Source organism: Vigna umbellata, chromosome 7, assembly GCF_029865625.1.
Source record: "Vigna umbellata cultivar VRB3 chromosome 7, Vumbellata_1.0, whole genome shotgun sequence".
NCBI lineage: Eukaryota > Viridiplantae > Streptophyta > Magnoliopsida > Fabales > Fabaceae > Vigna > Vigna umbellata.
In genome coordinates, this window is record NC_142171.1 from 7,275,784 (window position 1) to 7,291,172 (window position 15,389).

Here is a 15,389-nt window from a genome sequence, read left to right on the forward strand (position 1 = left end):
ACTCTCGTCCTCCCTTTCTGGCCACAAGTCAAACTCCTTTAAAAGCTCACCCTAACACATCAAATGGAATTTCGTCTGAAAACTCCTTTAAATGTACATACATAATTGAATCCAATTTTAGGAAAGTAAGTCATTCCAAATAGCCTAACAATTTAACATATATGATATTTTCCTAATGAAATTCCTAACAAAAACCAGTAGTGTTGCTCTGTACCTTGGTTTTCCATAACACATTATGGCAAATTTACAATCAAATAAAATCACATGCAATCCATCCTCACATTGCCACAATGACACCTACTCTTTCCTTTTCAAAAACTCATCTGCTTCAAATAATCTAGTATATTTTAATATTGGTTCAAGAATATTACTTTTTAATGATCATTAGACAAATTATTACAACTACAAAAACCATATGGAAGTGATTTAAACAGAGAAAGTAGAGAAGTGTGTTAAGGATGAAAGAGTAATTTGAGAAAGATGGAGCTGTGCCACTAATTAGCTAACACTAAATTCTCAAACAGAGCCTGTGCCACTAAAACAACCCTGCTTTAGTATAATGACAATGCTTAACACCCCTCCATCCTTTTATTTTTTGACCTTTTCTGCAACCTTTTTAATCATTTCACATTTACTTTGTTCAAAAGTTAAAGCACTCTCTCAACCATATAAAAACAAACCATGCAAATTAACACATGAGCTAAGGCAGCTGGATTTGGTTTTGGACATGTCACTGATATCATTTCTCATCATTACGGCAAGAACAATGATTACTGCCAACACTTCCCAAAACATTAAAATTACACAAACAAAACTCTAAATTATGGAGACCTCAAAATAGAACAACCAAAGCATAAATAAAACAAGAGTAATTCATGATAGGGGTGAGTGGGTAAGGAAGGATGTTGATGCTGGTTTTGGACCCAATCCAAACCATCATTAATTATCTTGGGACGCCCTACTCCATAATCATTTTCCAGACCCTAAACTCAAAGCCCCCATTATTGTTCCTCTCCTCTTCTCTCCCATTACAACCACTTTTATTCCCACTCTACCCTCCCCATACACGTTTTTCCTGTTTTTCTTCTGTCTTAAACCAGATTACTTTCTTACCAAATTGCCATGTATTTGTTTCTGTTCAATTGGACATAAAGTTCAAGAGTGATATCTAAACATACTTGTATGTAATCTAGAATAAATATATATGTACCAATCATGTCAAACTCTAGTTGGTGGCAAATGTCAATCCTGACCAACATTTCAGTGTTCAAAGAAGAAATAACGTACCTTAAAAAAATAGAAAAGCAAAATGAAAGGTAGAGGGGCACATTCCCCCCCCCCACTCTCTCTCTTTTTCTTATTTATTTATGTTTTTATTTTCATCCTTTATGTGTCTGTGTGACTCTCTGTTCTTCCTCTCCGTTGTGTGTTTTTTCCTTTATAAATTAACACCCTTTGTTCCCTTTGTCCCTCACTTCCACACACTAAACTCACCCTTTTCACACTGCTACTCCTTCCACAATCCAGACTCTGCTTCCTCCACCACCCAAACCACCCTCCTTCAACAACACTTTTAAACCATTCAATCAATATCAAACTTCATTTGCAATAAACACTTTTAAATAATTATAAATAACATAAGCTTTGCAGCCATACAATTGAAATAATTATTGACAAATAAAAAGTACATAATCAATTATCTTAGTTAGTAACATCTTTGGTTTTTTAAATACTTTTAAAAGAAAACAATTTTATTCATTTTATAACACTCTTGATTCTAAAATACTTTAGAATCTTAGTACATGAGGAAAGAATGGATAAGATTAACAGAATCAGGGTAATGGCCAGATCATCTCCATTTAACAAGCTTATGATGGTTCAATGTTTAAAGCAGAAGGGTAATGTGGTGCCAATCACAGGTGATGCCACAAATGACGCACCTGCTCTAAAACATGTAGATATTGAACTTTCCAAGGGAATAGAAGGCATTGAAGTGGAAAAGGAGAGATTTGGCTTTAGCCACCGAGGAACCTACTGATGATCTCATGAAGATGCCAACTGTAGGTAGAGTTGAGCCACTGATAACTACACTTATGTGGAGGAACCTGATTTCACAGGCATTGTACCAGGTTATGGTACAACTGGTTTTAGAATTGAGGGGAAGATCAATCTTTCATGTTACTGACAAGGTGAAGAACACGATTATCTTAAATTCTTTTGTCCTCTGCCAAGTGTTCAATGAGTTAAATGCAAGGGAACTGGAGAACAATAACATATTTAAGGGAGTTGGTAAGAATAGGATGTTGATTGTAATTGTGAGCCTAACTATCGTTCTTCAGCTAGTGAAGGTTGAGTTTCTAAAAAAGATACCCAATACTGAGAGATTGACTTGGGAGCAATGGGGTGTTTGTGTTAGCATTCGAGCTTTGTCTTGGACAATTGGTGTGCTGGTGAAGTCTAACCCACTTGTTCACAAGAAAAATTAGTACAAACCACTAAGTTATAATCTTCACCTACTCAATATTCACTGGTTGCTTTTATTTTCCCTAAACTACGGCTAAGGTTATTTGAACCTTGTCACTGGCAGGCCAATGCCTTGCCCCTCATTTCAATTACAAAATAAAAAACTTTCTCGAACAAACAACATCACACAGTGCTGCCACAAGAACATCAAACAGATTGAAGAACAATTAAACTCAGAACGAATTTTTAAATGCACAACTTACCTCAACCAAGATAGCCCTAAACGATGGCAACCTTTGTACAGCACGACAGCGACAGAAGCCCACAGTGGCCCCTCCAAGTCCGTCGACCAAGTTCCTTTAACTTCAGAGCACACCGTGGTGAAGTCGCCAAAACACCGTCGTCAAGTAGCAACACCAACCACCACCCTCGACCAGCCCCCTCGGAACAACTAATTTCGTCAACCACCACCCTCCTTACCGTCACTATCCTAACGTCGACACACCACTTGCAGCAACAAACGGGTTAAACTGCAGTTCTGAGGTGAGAGAGAAAAATTTGGGGGAGAGGTTCTGCGGAAACAAAAATTGAGAGAATAGAGAGGGAAATCCCAAATTTTCATTTCATTAGGTCGATCAATATACCGACGGCCTATGGAGCCTTCGGTAAACTTAAGAAGCCTTCGGTAATCAACCACTTACATGACCGTCGGTACATCCTTCGGTAAGTCAACTTTACCGAAGGCCACAGCGGCCGTCGGTATTATTCCTTCGGAAAATAGCGCTTTTCCTGTAGTGTGTACAAGACTTATTTAATAGTCATTTAGGGTTAATCTATGAAACATGGATTAAATTCATAACTCTATTAATATAATAAGGATTGTAAGAGAGGGTCAATAAAAAAAGGTTTTAATGGTTGAGTAAGAGTAGCACAGGATTTGTCTCCATCAGAAGGGGTCATTGTGGTAATAAGGCATGAAGAGGTATTTTCTTGCGTATGAATGCGTGAAAAAAAAATAAGTGGCGGAGTACCACTCTCAGTACAACTCATCATCCAATTTCACCAATTTTCAAGATGATTCCAATATTACAAATAAGAAAAAAATCATTCCAATAAGGTTGCTGTCTCTCATGACTTCTTTTATTTATATGATTGCTTCTTCCATGATTTTCGTTCGACGATTCTACAGTGATTGTGCTTCGCGTGTTGACTTCAACACAACTTTATCTCAATAGTTAGACATGTCTCCAAGCATCGTGGATTGCGTATGTCTGTACTTTCAAAAACCATAACAATGCAGAAACATTGTTTTACATCAAAATTCAAGTAACCATCATCCAAAATCATGCAGTGATATCTAAAAGATTCCATGTTACATTCATGGTTATTAGCCAAATCAATATAATATACACATATATGGCTATGAATAGATTCCCACATATTCCGTACACTGATAATGTTAAGCCAAATGCTCTTATCTTTCTAATAATATGGTTTCTACATCAATGTTTTAAAATAAATTCTGTTTTTGTATCTTTGAGATTTTGACGAATGTATTCTTTTCTTGCAAGCATCATACTGCAGTGTATTGACAATGAACTACAATTTTATATTCGTTTTTTATTTCTTTAACTTCCAACATTATTGATCAATGCTCCATGTTAGAAGTACCTTCGAATATTTTAGTGTAAAAAACTGCACCTAAATTGCAATCATAACTTGGCTGGCGATTTTATTTAAAGCATAATTTAAGCACTGATGAAGACCATTTTCACCTTAGAGGACTTGGATCAAACACATTGCGAGCGAATATACCTAATAGATATGTAGCTTTATATGGGTTATGATTGCGTCTAGTATAATAAAACTCATCATTAATTTTAACTATCTATTCCTTAAAACCCAATAAATGAATATCATAACCAAAAACACATTCAGTGTTCACATTGAGTGACTTAAAGTCAAATAACAATTTTTTTTTAACATTTCTTGTTCTATTATAATTGATTACTGAGATTGTTTTACTCAATTAAATGTTATTTATTTCTACTGATAAAAAATATTTTTTATCATTCGAGATTTTGACAATTTTGACATTCGAGAAAATTTCGGTGCATGATTTACAAATTTATAAATCATTAGTGTTTAAACATGCAGGATAAATAATCTAATATTGAATTAATCAATATCCTTCTTGAGTGGGTCTAAGAAAATACTTGAACAAAAACTTTTAATTTCTAGGATGTCTTCACTAAAAAAAGATAAGCCTTTAAATATTTCAACTTGTCCAGAGTTCTTTTGAGATATCTTAGGATGTACATGATAGCATTTAAATGATCAATCCAACTAGTATAAACTCATCAACAAAGCTCAGAATGGCAAAAAATAAGTACCCACATAGCAAAATCTGTATTGGATATTAAATTACTATTTTTAATGAATACCCAATAAAATATATATTCAATTACTCACTTGTAGATATGTACGAGTATCATGGTAGAATACGTGTATCTGTTAATCATTATTAATAAAATTTATTTCAGTATTTTTTTAAATCAAGTAATCAAAATATAGTTATTAGTAAAAGAAACCGTAATTATAGAAGGATTGTTTAGAATTTTACTTCATTTATTTCTATTTTTTTATTTAAACATATGAAATTGAAGTTATTTAAAAAAAATTATTTTTTAAAATTTATATTTTAGTGGAAGTCATTTAAATTTATCTTTTAGGAAGACCAAATTTATTTTTATTAATACTTTTAAGTAATTTTATTTGAATTTTACTTTAAAAATAATTATGTTATCTAAGTTTATATTTTAAAGATTTGTTCACCAATGGATAATGGGACAAATTTTTATATGGATGCACGAGTAAGTATATCCGTACTGAACTTGATTTGTTACCATCTCTAAACAACACTCATTGTTAAAGATAAATAAAGTATAATAACAGTGAGATAAATAAGTTTTCTAAAGAGATTCACTTTAATCTGTCATTGAGTTTTTGTTTGGATACATAAAATGATCTATTAGTCTACAATTAGTCATGTTTGCTTTTTCCAATACATCTAGAACATATTTCCTTTTGAGAATAATGTCTTCCTATAATTGAGCCAATTCAATGCCTAGAAACTACTTGAGACTTTCAAGATTTTTAGTCCGAAATTGATTACATAAGTGTCCATTTAATTGTGAAATAACATTGTTTCCTACAATAATTACATTAACGGACACAACTAAATAAATACACTTTTCAAACGAGATATGACAATTAAAAACTGAATTATTTTTCTTATTGCATTTCATTCCAAAACCAAGTATGATTATATTGTTTGAGACCATGGAAAGACCAATATAACAAACAAACCAAGACAAACTCTCCCTGAACAATGAAACAAAGAGATTACTACATCTAAATCTCCCTTTATAGATCGCTATGTGTGAGAGGTGTGTGTCTGTGTCTCTATGTATGTGTATGTTTGTGTATTTGTATCTGTGTGTCGGTGTGTGTCTGTGTCTGTGTATGTCTCTATCAATGTATTTGTGTATGTGCTTGTGTTTGTGTCTGTGTGTCTATGTTTGTGTTTGTGTGTTTTTGTGTCTGTGTTTGTGTTTGTGTTTGTGTCTGTGTTTGTGTCTGTGTTTGTGTTTGTTTATATTTGTGTGTCTTTGTGTGTGTGTGTGTGTTTGTGTCTATGTTTGTGTTTGTGTCTGTATTTGTGTGTGTGTTTGTGTGTTTGTGTTTGTGTTTGTATGTGTGTGTCTGTGTGTCTATTGTCTCTGTGTTTGTGTATGTCTGTGTCTGTTTTTGTATCTGTGTGTGTTTGTGTCTATGTATGTGTTTTTGTTTGTGTGTATGTATGTGTGTGTGTGTTAGTGTGTTTGTGTCTATGTTTGTGTCTATGTGTGTGTTTGTGTTTGTCTTAGTTTCACTAGTGCAGAAAGGGCTTTAGACGTCTGTTCTTTTGGCCTTTTGACGTCCGACCTATACCCCGACGTCTTTGTGGGTGACGTTACTTAGACGTCGGGGGTATACCTCGGACGTCTATATAGACGTCCGATGTGGTCAGACCCGACATCTATATAGACGTCCGAGGTATACCCCCGTCGTCTATGTAGACATCCAAGGGATACAACCGACGTTTGTGTAGACATCGGATGAAGCCACCCCCCGACGTCGGTTTGTGCATTGCCAGACGTCTATAGACGTCCGTTAGTGCACTAACCGACGTCTACCAGGTGTTTTTTTTAAAAAAATTAATTTATTTTTGCAATAAAACCACACTTGAAAAGCAGAAAATTGTCCTAGAACAATATAGTATAATATATATATATATATAAATATATATATATATATATGTGTGTGTGTGTGTGTGTGTGTTTCATATAAAGAAAGTTCTACTTAATGTAAAAAATAATCCAATACCAAAACTATCAAGATATAAACTTAAACTAAACCTAAGCAATGTTCAACAACAAATAAAAGTGTTCCTAGCTCCATCTTTGCAGAAGATAAGTTGTTCACTCCTGCCTTATCTGCCTAATTGTGTCCTCTGGTATAGGAGATGTACTCTTGAAGCGCTGCAAAATTGAAGAAAGATTCATTATGGTTTCATATATGTTTAAAGATGAATTTGATTTGTAATGTATTCAAGGTATGCATCATTACCTCATTCCAGTCATCTGTAATGACAGCTCAAATGATGGTCTTAATCCAACACATGACACAGAAGCCACATTCCCATGAATCTAGCTGTTGGTTACACTAAAATGACAAACTAAATAGTTAAGAATTTAGATCATTCAATAACATGGAAAATGAATTAGAACTATAAATGACTTACAACCTTTGGATACAAAATTTGAACTAGTTGACTTCGAGATTTACCAATAACTCTGTATAGATTACAAACACAAAGAAAAATTAATATAACTATATTTATCATAAAAGTTTAAGTTGAACATCAAATTCAAAGTCATTTTTGGAGAAACACTTACCCTTGAAGCATGGTTCTCAAGTCATTTTTCATCTTCCTATGCAACAAACAAAACCATATAATTTTACATTGTTTAGGAATGATGACCATCAGCTGCCAGTGCGACCTATCACGAAGGACAAATAGTTATTTAACTAATTAAGGAAACTTTAATAATGAACTTTTACATATAACAACACCTACCCATCAATGTATGGCACAAGGTATACGTCTCTTTTTGACTCATCCATCCATGTTTGCAAATAATGTTGTCTGTTTTCAAGTGTGTTACCAGAAGGTTGAATGGTCTGAGGTTTAACAAATTCGTACATGGAAGACCGACCTTGGTCTACAACGACTGTGTCAATGTACCTAAAACAACAAAGTTAAGTTGTTAGAAACTAGGAATCTAAATAAAAGTAATATGGAAGACACAATTAACTATCTTACATGCACCACAGTTGAATGATGGAAATATTCAACATCCTGTCTCCCCCAATCACCTCCAATGCATCAAGCAATGTGATATCTACTGGCACATGGGGGGAAGACCAAATACTCTCAAATCCCAGTATAGTTCTAATGATGCTCTCTTCAACCTGGGTAATCTTGTCATTAGCTTTGATAGAGGATCATCCTCTGCTTCAACCATGTCATCATCTTCATGTATGATTGTATCATGAATCGGCTGCTTCTGAGGACGTGTGAACTGAAGATAATAACAAAGACATTATACCTGTGGAGTAGCGATGTGTGACATGATCAATGCTCTAGGCCAAGCTATAAATGATCCTATGGCCTCCCCCACAAAATTAATTTCTGGAGTGGGTACAGGCACCTGAGCCTGGGGATCCCGAACCTCGTCAATTGTCACACGCACGTGGTGGGGTAATATGGGAACACCATGAATAGTTTGCCCTCCCTCAAGCACTCGTCCGACAGCCACAATGCGTGGGGGATCCCCATCAACCAACAACTCATATTGACCGCTATACTGAGTAGGTTCTACAATAGAGCATGATCCTCTAGTGCTGACACGAGGTGGTCTGGGAGTTTCAGCGGGCCCCATGTTGCCCTGCGTCATGGAATGTAGCTTCTCTTCAAGCGCTCTTTGTATTTCTTTTTTTTCTTTTAGCTGCTCCATGAATCGTTGCTCCATTGATCTCATGCTTTGGTTGAGTCTTTCCTCCCATTGAAGATCAATCTGCCTCAGTGCCTCCTGACTCATTGGTTGAGTGGTTTTCTGTGTAGGGCCAAAGTAGTCACGAAGACCAATCACCCCAGGAACTCCACGTACACGTCCTGGGTGCTCGGGCTTTCCAATGGCGGTTGTTAGAATGTCGTCCCTACCTTGGCCAGCAAATGTTCCCTGAGTCTACTACTCAACCAACTCATCCTGCACATAAAAAAACCAAGTTACTTAGAAGACATGCTATGATAGATACACAATCAAACAATGTTTAAAATTTGAACTTACAATTCTTTGTGAGATCAAGGCAGCTGAGGAAGATGTCATGTTCCCATCAGATTTAGTCCGAGCAGCCTTCCATAGCTCGTACCTAGAAGGTGCAGGTGCTAGGTCTAGCGACTCAAGTCCCAAGGCATCCGTTCTAGACTTTCTAATTTTCTTTTCCAGTTTTGCATAACCACCTCGTGATAACAAGTGTGGTGCATCGTTTAGCCTTTGTCTTTCTTGGGCGGCTAACCTTTTACCCTGTGAAACCATGTATATAAATAAGTGTAAAATCATAAGAACTCAATGAAAGACTTTTTAGATGTTAAGAAACATACCTTTCATTTTTCAAACTCTCTAGATGCACGAAACTGTATCCACTCCTCCTCTGTGAAGGTATACTGTTGACATGGATTTTCATGTTGTCTATCTCCAAAGACATATAGTCGTGTTAGTCTTATCTTGAAATTCTTCCATCTTATCGCTTTATGCAATAACACTTTCTTTCTAATTTGTATTGTGTTTGAAATATCATAATGTTGTTGTTTAAAACAAAAAACATGTTATTGATAAGAAAAGATGAAAGAAATAAGTATATCAAAATTCTTTTAAGTCAACATACCTGAATATCTTGCCATAAGAGGTTCTTGTCGACCTTTGGGACGTCATCCCAAGTTGCATGAAGGATAGAGACATGGCTTTTTGCTAACTTACCCAGATAACTCCTAAACCTATCAACATTTGGCCCTGATGCGTGACCTGATCTGGGGTAAATGTCAACATGTCTCCTCTGCCCATCAACGCGTTTGGATGTCACATCTGTCAATCATGTGACGCCTCGACCACGTTTGGTCTATCCCGATCCTAAGTCTGAGGCCGACATACCTGAAAAATTATACAAGGTTAGTAATAATTCAATTATGATAAACATACATATAAAGTCAATACAAAAAATATCACAACCTATTAAGATATTGTTTTCTCCCGAATCCCTTCATTGTGATCACTACGAATTGCCTAGATGTCATCAGCAACGTCATCAATTGGGTCTTCAATGGGTCTTGATGCAATAGATGTTGTCTCAAGTATATCAAAAGAATCGTCATCATCATGTCCATGCATGTTTTTTCCTTCTAAAACCACTGACCATTTTTTATTCATTGGATCATTTACGTAGAATATTTGTCTTGCTTGACTGGCCATGATAAATGGTTCATCAGTGTAATTCATCTTGTTCAAGTCTACCAATGTGAAACCAAAGTCATCTGTCATGACACCATAATTTATATCAACCCATTTACACTTGAAAACTGGGACTCTAAAAGTGATATAATCAACTTCCCATATTTCTTGTATTATTCCAAAATAACTCATGGATGCTGTGATTGGATTTTTGTCTTTAGAACTAGCAAAGTGCACAGCCTCAGCTTGTAGTGTGACGCTACTATTTTGAACTCTACTTTTGTCATCTTCTACCTTTGTCTGAAAAGAAATATTGTTTATATATTACCCACCATATGTAATGACATCTGTGTTCGGCCCACGAGATAACCTCAATAAACTTTCAAAAACATGTGGAGTCGCAAAAATCTTTTTCTTAAACCATTGTAAGAAGGTTTTCACATGTTCATTAAGATGTCATTTTTCACTCATTCTTGCGCTTGCTGCCTTTATTTCATTAACGTGTTCAGAAATGTAAGGAATCACATATTTTCTCTTCATGCACAACAAAGGAGAAAGATTGTATATCATCAACATAACTGGCCATGAAATGTGTTTGCTACTTAAGTTTCCATAAGGATTCATACCATCAGTTGCAAGTGCAAGTCTTAAGTTTCTTGAATCTGCACCAAATTCTGGAAATTTTTCATCAATCTTTTTCCATTGTGGTGAATCAGCAGGGTGTCGAAAAAGATTATCGCACTTTCTTTCGTCAAAGTGTCATTTAAGGTTCTTTGCATCTTCTTTAACAAAGAACATACGTTTGAACCTAGGTATTATAGGCAAATACCACATCACCTTAGTAGGTGCACCATCATTACCTTCATTAGCAGTGTTTTTGTCAGATTTCTTTTTAAAACGGGATAAACCACATGTTGGACAATACTTTAGTGAAGCAAACTCCTTTATGTACAAAACACAATCATTAGGACAAGCATGTATCTTTTGATATTCAAGACCCATTGGACATAAAAAAAATTTCGCCTCGTAATTACGAATAGGTAGAGTATTATTTTCTGGAAGCATCTCCTTCAACAACTCCAACAACTCTGTGAAACTTTTATCGGTCCATTCATTCCTTGCTTTTAAACTAAACAACTTTAAAGTTGCAGACAGACGTGTAAAGTTCGAACATCCTGGAAACAACAATTGCTCTGAATCATTTATAAGAGAATCATACAAATTAGCTCTTCCAAAATTATCTTCACCGACATCGCGTATCATGTCCTTTAAATGATCACTCGTCCATTCTTCCACATAATCTATTCCTCGTGACGTGGTAGGTTGGTCCAGTACTTCTCCATGCCAAGTCCAAACGGTATAAGTCCTCATTATGCCGAACATGAATAGATGGTCACGCACATTGCCTAAGTCTTGTCGTATTTGATTAAGACAACGAACACAAGGACAAAAATATGTCCCATTCACAGACTTAGCATTTTGTTCAACGTATTGCAAGAACTCTGAAACACCCTTATCATATTCTTCACTGATGCAACGTTCATTCATCCAGCTTCGATCCATACTATGTTCATAAAATCATCAGTTTAAGTTTTTTAACTCTCACAAGGTTAGGCCTTACCCATTCAAAAAAATTATTTTTCATAATTTGCTTAGACACGTGCAAAGAAGTCTACATCATAAATTTGATAAGATTTTTGGCAGCATTTCGCATTGGTCTCCAAAATACACGAAATGAGAGTAGTCAACAATGACCACAATCAAATATGCATCCGGAGAACAACACAAATACTTAACCAAAATTTTATCAATCTTATCCATAAACTCCAACTTACATGTTATTGCAAATTATGAAAAATAATTTTCTCAAACTGTCCAATCGGACAATTCAAAATTTAATACAAACGATTAAAAGATTAATCGTTTGTGTTAAATTTCAAACGGGAACTAAGTTTCACTCAATGATTTGATACTTATAATCTAACATGCCAATTATAATAACACAACTATCACATGCATATTCAAAAGCCAATAACACATGCAGACCTTAAAGTCAAAAACATGCGCAAAAGCTAATAAAATGTATACACAAAACCCAATAACATGCATACAAAAAAATTATCAACAAAGAAGCTAACCTTTTCAACATATTCGAAAAGAAATGGAGGGAAATGGAGGAGTGCACGACCTAAAACGTAGGCCAAAAAGAGTAAAAAACGCCGCCCAAGAACACGCCAGAAACTGCACCAAAACGCACCAAAAATGATTTTTAATCGGTTAAAATCAAAGATATTTCATCAAAGAGTAATTTAATCGGAGTAAAAGTAAATTTAAACGATCCAAAAGAGAGAAAACGCGCCTGAAAATGCAATGCCGCAAAGAGAAAACGCGGGGAAGACGATGAATAGTGAGCGTAACTACTCGCGGGTTTGCGATTTTAGTATAAATGGCAATAGACGTCGGGTATTGGGGGGTCCCAACGTTTATAATATTATAGACGTCAGGGCCCTAACTAATATGACTTCTTTCTGATTTAAATATTCATAGTCACGGGGGCATTTAGACGTCCGTTGTGAGGGGGGGCCGACATCTATAATATTATAAACGTCGGGGCCCCTCTAACGGACGTTTAACTGGCTGAAAAAATAAACTCTTCAACTACCCTATCAGCCCTTTAGACGTCCGTTGTGGGGGGCCCCGACGTCTATAATATTATAAACGTCGGGGCCCCTCTAACGGACGTTTAAGTGGCTGAAAAAATAAACTCTTCACTACCCTGTCAGCCCTTTAGACATTCGTTGTGGGGGAGGGGGGGGCGACGTCTATAATATTATAAACTTCAGGCCCCCCACAATGGACGCCTAAAAGGCTGACAGGGTTGTTGAAGAGTTTATTTTTTCAGCCACTTAAACGTCCGTTGTGGGGGGCCCCGACGTTTATAATATTATAGACGTCGGGGCCCCCTAAAACGGACGCTAAAGGATGACAGGGTAGTTGAAGTGTTTATTTTTTCAGCCACTTAAATGTTCGTTAGAGGGGCCCCGACGTTTATAATATTATAGACGTCGGGGCCCCCCACAACGGACGTCTAAAGTCCAACTTATTTACGAAAATGCCACCAATCAATTATTTATGTTGGTGTTTTCGTGGACGGACGTCTATTGGCTGACATTAAAGGCCAATTCTGCACTAGTGTTTCACTACTGGAAAATTAGGATTTATAGACGGCATTTTACCGAAGGCCTTAAGGCCGTCGGTATAGAGGTAATTACCGAAGGCTTATAAGCCGTCGGTAAGGACCTCATTAAGTTAAGTTTGAAATTAGGTTCGTCGTGCCCCCAAAATCATTTTCATTAGCCTCGTCGTTTTGTGCGTTCCTCCCTCTCTTCACACGGTTGCCTCGGTTGGTTCACGGTCTGTCACTTTATCGGTGAGTAACCGGCGGTGGTTGGTCACGGTGGTCAATGGTGCGTCCATCGGTGTTGGTTGACGGTGCGTGGTGGTTTTCGGGAGTCCGGGGCTAGGGTTCGTCCTAGGTTCGTTCTTTCGTTGAGGGGTGGTGGTGTGGAGGTTGAGGGACTTTGTCGGAGGTAAGTTCCACAGAACTTGAATTACACTGTCATGTTCATTTTGGTAAAGCTTAGATAGTGTTGCTGCCTTCATCTATTTTTCATTAACTTCTTAGTATACGGTTGAAGGAACTTGGTTGAGGGCTGCGTTGGAGTGGCCGTTGTGGGGCGTTGCTGTCAAGGCTATCTCGGTTGAGGTAAGTTGTTCGTTTAAAAATTGGTTATCAGTTAGAATGTTGTTAAATCTGTATGACTTTGTTGTGGCATCAGTATGTGCTTCTTTGATTGAGAAAGATTGATTTGTAATTGGAATGAGGGGCAAGGTATTGGCATGCCAGTTAGAAAGTTTAAATAACCTTTAACCGTAGTATAGGAAAATCAAAGAAAACGAGGAATACAATTAAACATTATTCCTAAGTTTCAATTAATGTAAAAGTTAAACTGTGAGTGACAGAACTTTCCTCAAAAGTTCAATAAAAGAAGGAATAATTCAGTGAAATTGTTGTAACGATGAAATGAAAAAATGAGAAACTTACATTGGGTGCAAACCTTCAATGACTAAGATTGTGGGAGGTTTGATGAGGTGAGGGGGGTCCAAGAGACCAGTGACATGATTGTAGATTGGTTTTTGAACAGCAATTCCATCTTTGATTGCTTTAACTTGGTCATACATGAGATCAAAATCGTTGGCTCTAGGGTCAAGGGCAGTGACTCCCTTGTCCTTTCTGCCAGTTGTATCCAAATAGTGGTAATCATCCAAGCATATGACTGTAGTGGTGTGACTGATGATAGTGTTGGAATCAGGGTTGCCACCCTTTGGTGGTTCTGATGCTCCTCCAAACACACTGGTAAGCCTCCTCATGAAGGTAGTTTTTCCACAACCTAAGTCAGCAGCCAGACCAATCAACACTGTGTGTTGGTCACTTGCTGCAGATTTTATCACATAGCTTCTGCCACTGTTGATACCCCTCTTGTTGTTCCTCCCTTGTGCTGTAGAATAGTACCCACTATTGGTGAAAAATCAGTTCTGTTTTTGATGGGGTTGAGATGGAGCAATTTATGCTGAGGATTGTGTTGAGTACAGAGTGGAAGCTGGCATTTTCTGTTTTTCCCCCTCTAGAGAATTTTCATACAAGAGACGTTGGAGTGGCCTCTGTTGGAGGGTTATTAAGGAAGTTACATTCCAAGAAGTTATAAGTACTAAAAGATATATCCTCCTATTTACTAACAGAAGTTATAAGTAGTAAAAGAAGTTATAAGTACTAAAAGATATAGCCTCCTAGTTACATTCCTCTGTTGGAGTGCCCTCTGTTGGAGTGCCCTCTATTATCTATATAGCCTCCTATTTACTGCTATATAGATTACAAGCAAGGAGTTATAAGTACTAAAAGATACAATTATAAGTTTGATTGTCATAGCGACATGAGATGTTGATGTTTGGAAGAAACTGATGCCTGCGCCAATTAAAACATTAACTGAGTTATAGTATCATTTTGAATGCATAAAAACCTATGATGAAGACTGTAGGGTAGTGGAGTGATTAACATTTAACACCAAGATAAAGAAGGTAGGGTCCTTTGCAGAAACACTGCATTGTGGATATTGATGAGCATTATCAGAACACTGAGAGATGAAGGATTGCTCGACATCTAATGTAGATTAAGAATTGCTCATTGCATGCGTATAGCAAGCAATCAAACAAAATCCAAATGCTTTTGACAGTCACCATTTTACTTGTTTTAAC

At 36.6% G+C, this 15,389-nt stretch overlaps 4 pseudogenes; 1 reads left to right on the forward strand and 3 right to left on the reverse strand.

The window, feature by feature from the left end:
- The first annotated feature begins 2,051 nt into the window (after positions 1-2,051).
- Positions 2,052-2,486, forward strand: LOC148195065 (putative calcium-transporting ATPase 13, plasma membrane-type pseudogene; annotated as a pseudogene).
- A 5,433-nt stretch (positions 2,487-7,919) lies between these two features.
- Positions 7,920-8,748, reverse strand: LOC148195066 (uncharacterized; annotated as a pseudogene).
- A 1,112-nt stretch (positions 8,749-9,860) lies between these two features.
- LOC148195067 (uncharacterized) lies at positions 9,861-10,547 on the reverse strand (annotated as a pseudogene).
- A 3,542-nt stretch (positions 10,548-14,089) lies between these two features.
- Positions 14,090-14,744, reverse strand: LOC148195068 (phosphoribulokinase, chloroplastic pseudogene; annotated as a pseudogene).
- Positions 14,745-15,389: the final 645 nt, after the last annotated feature.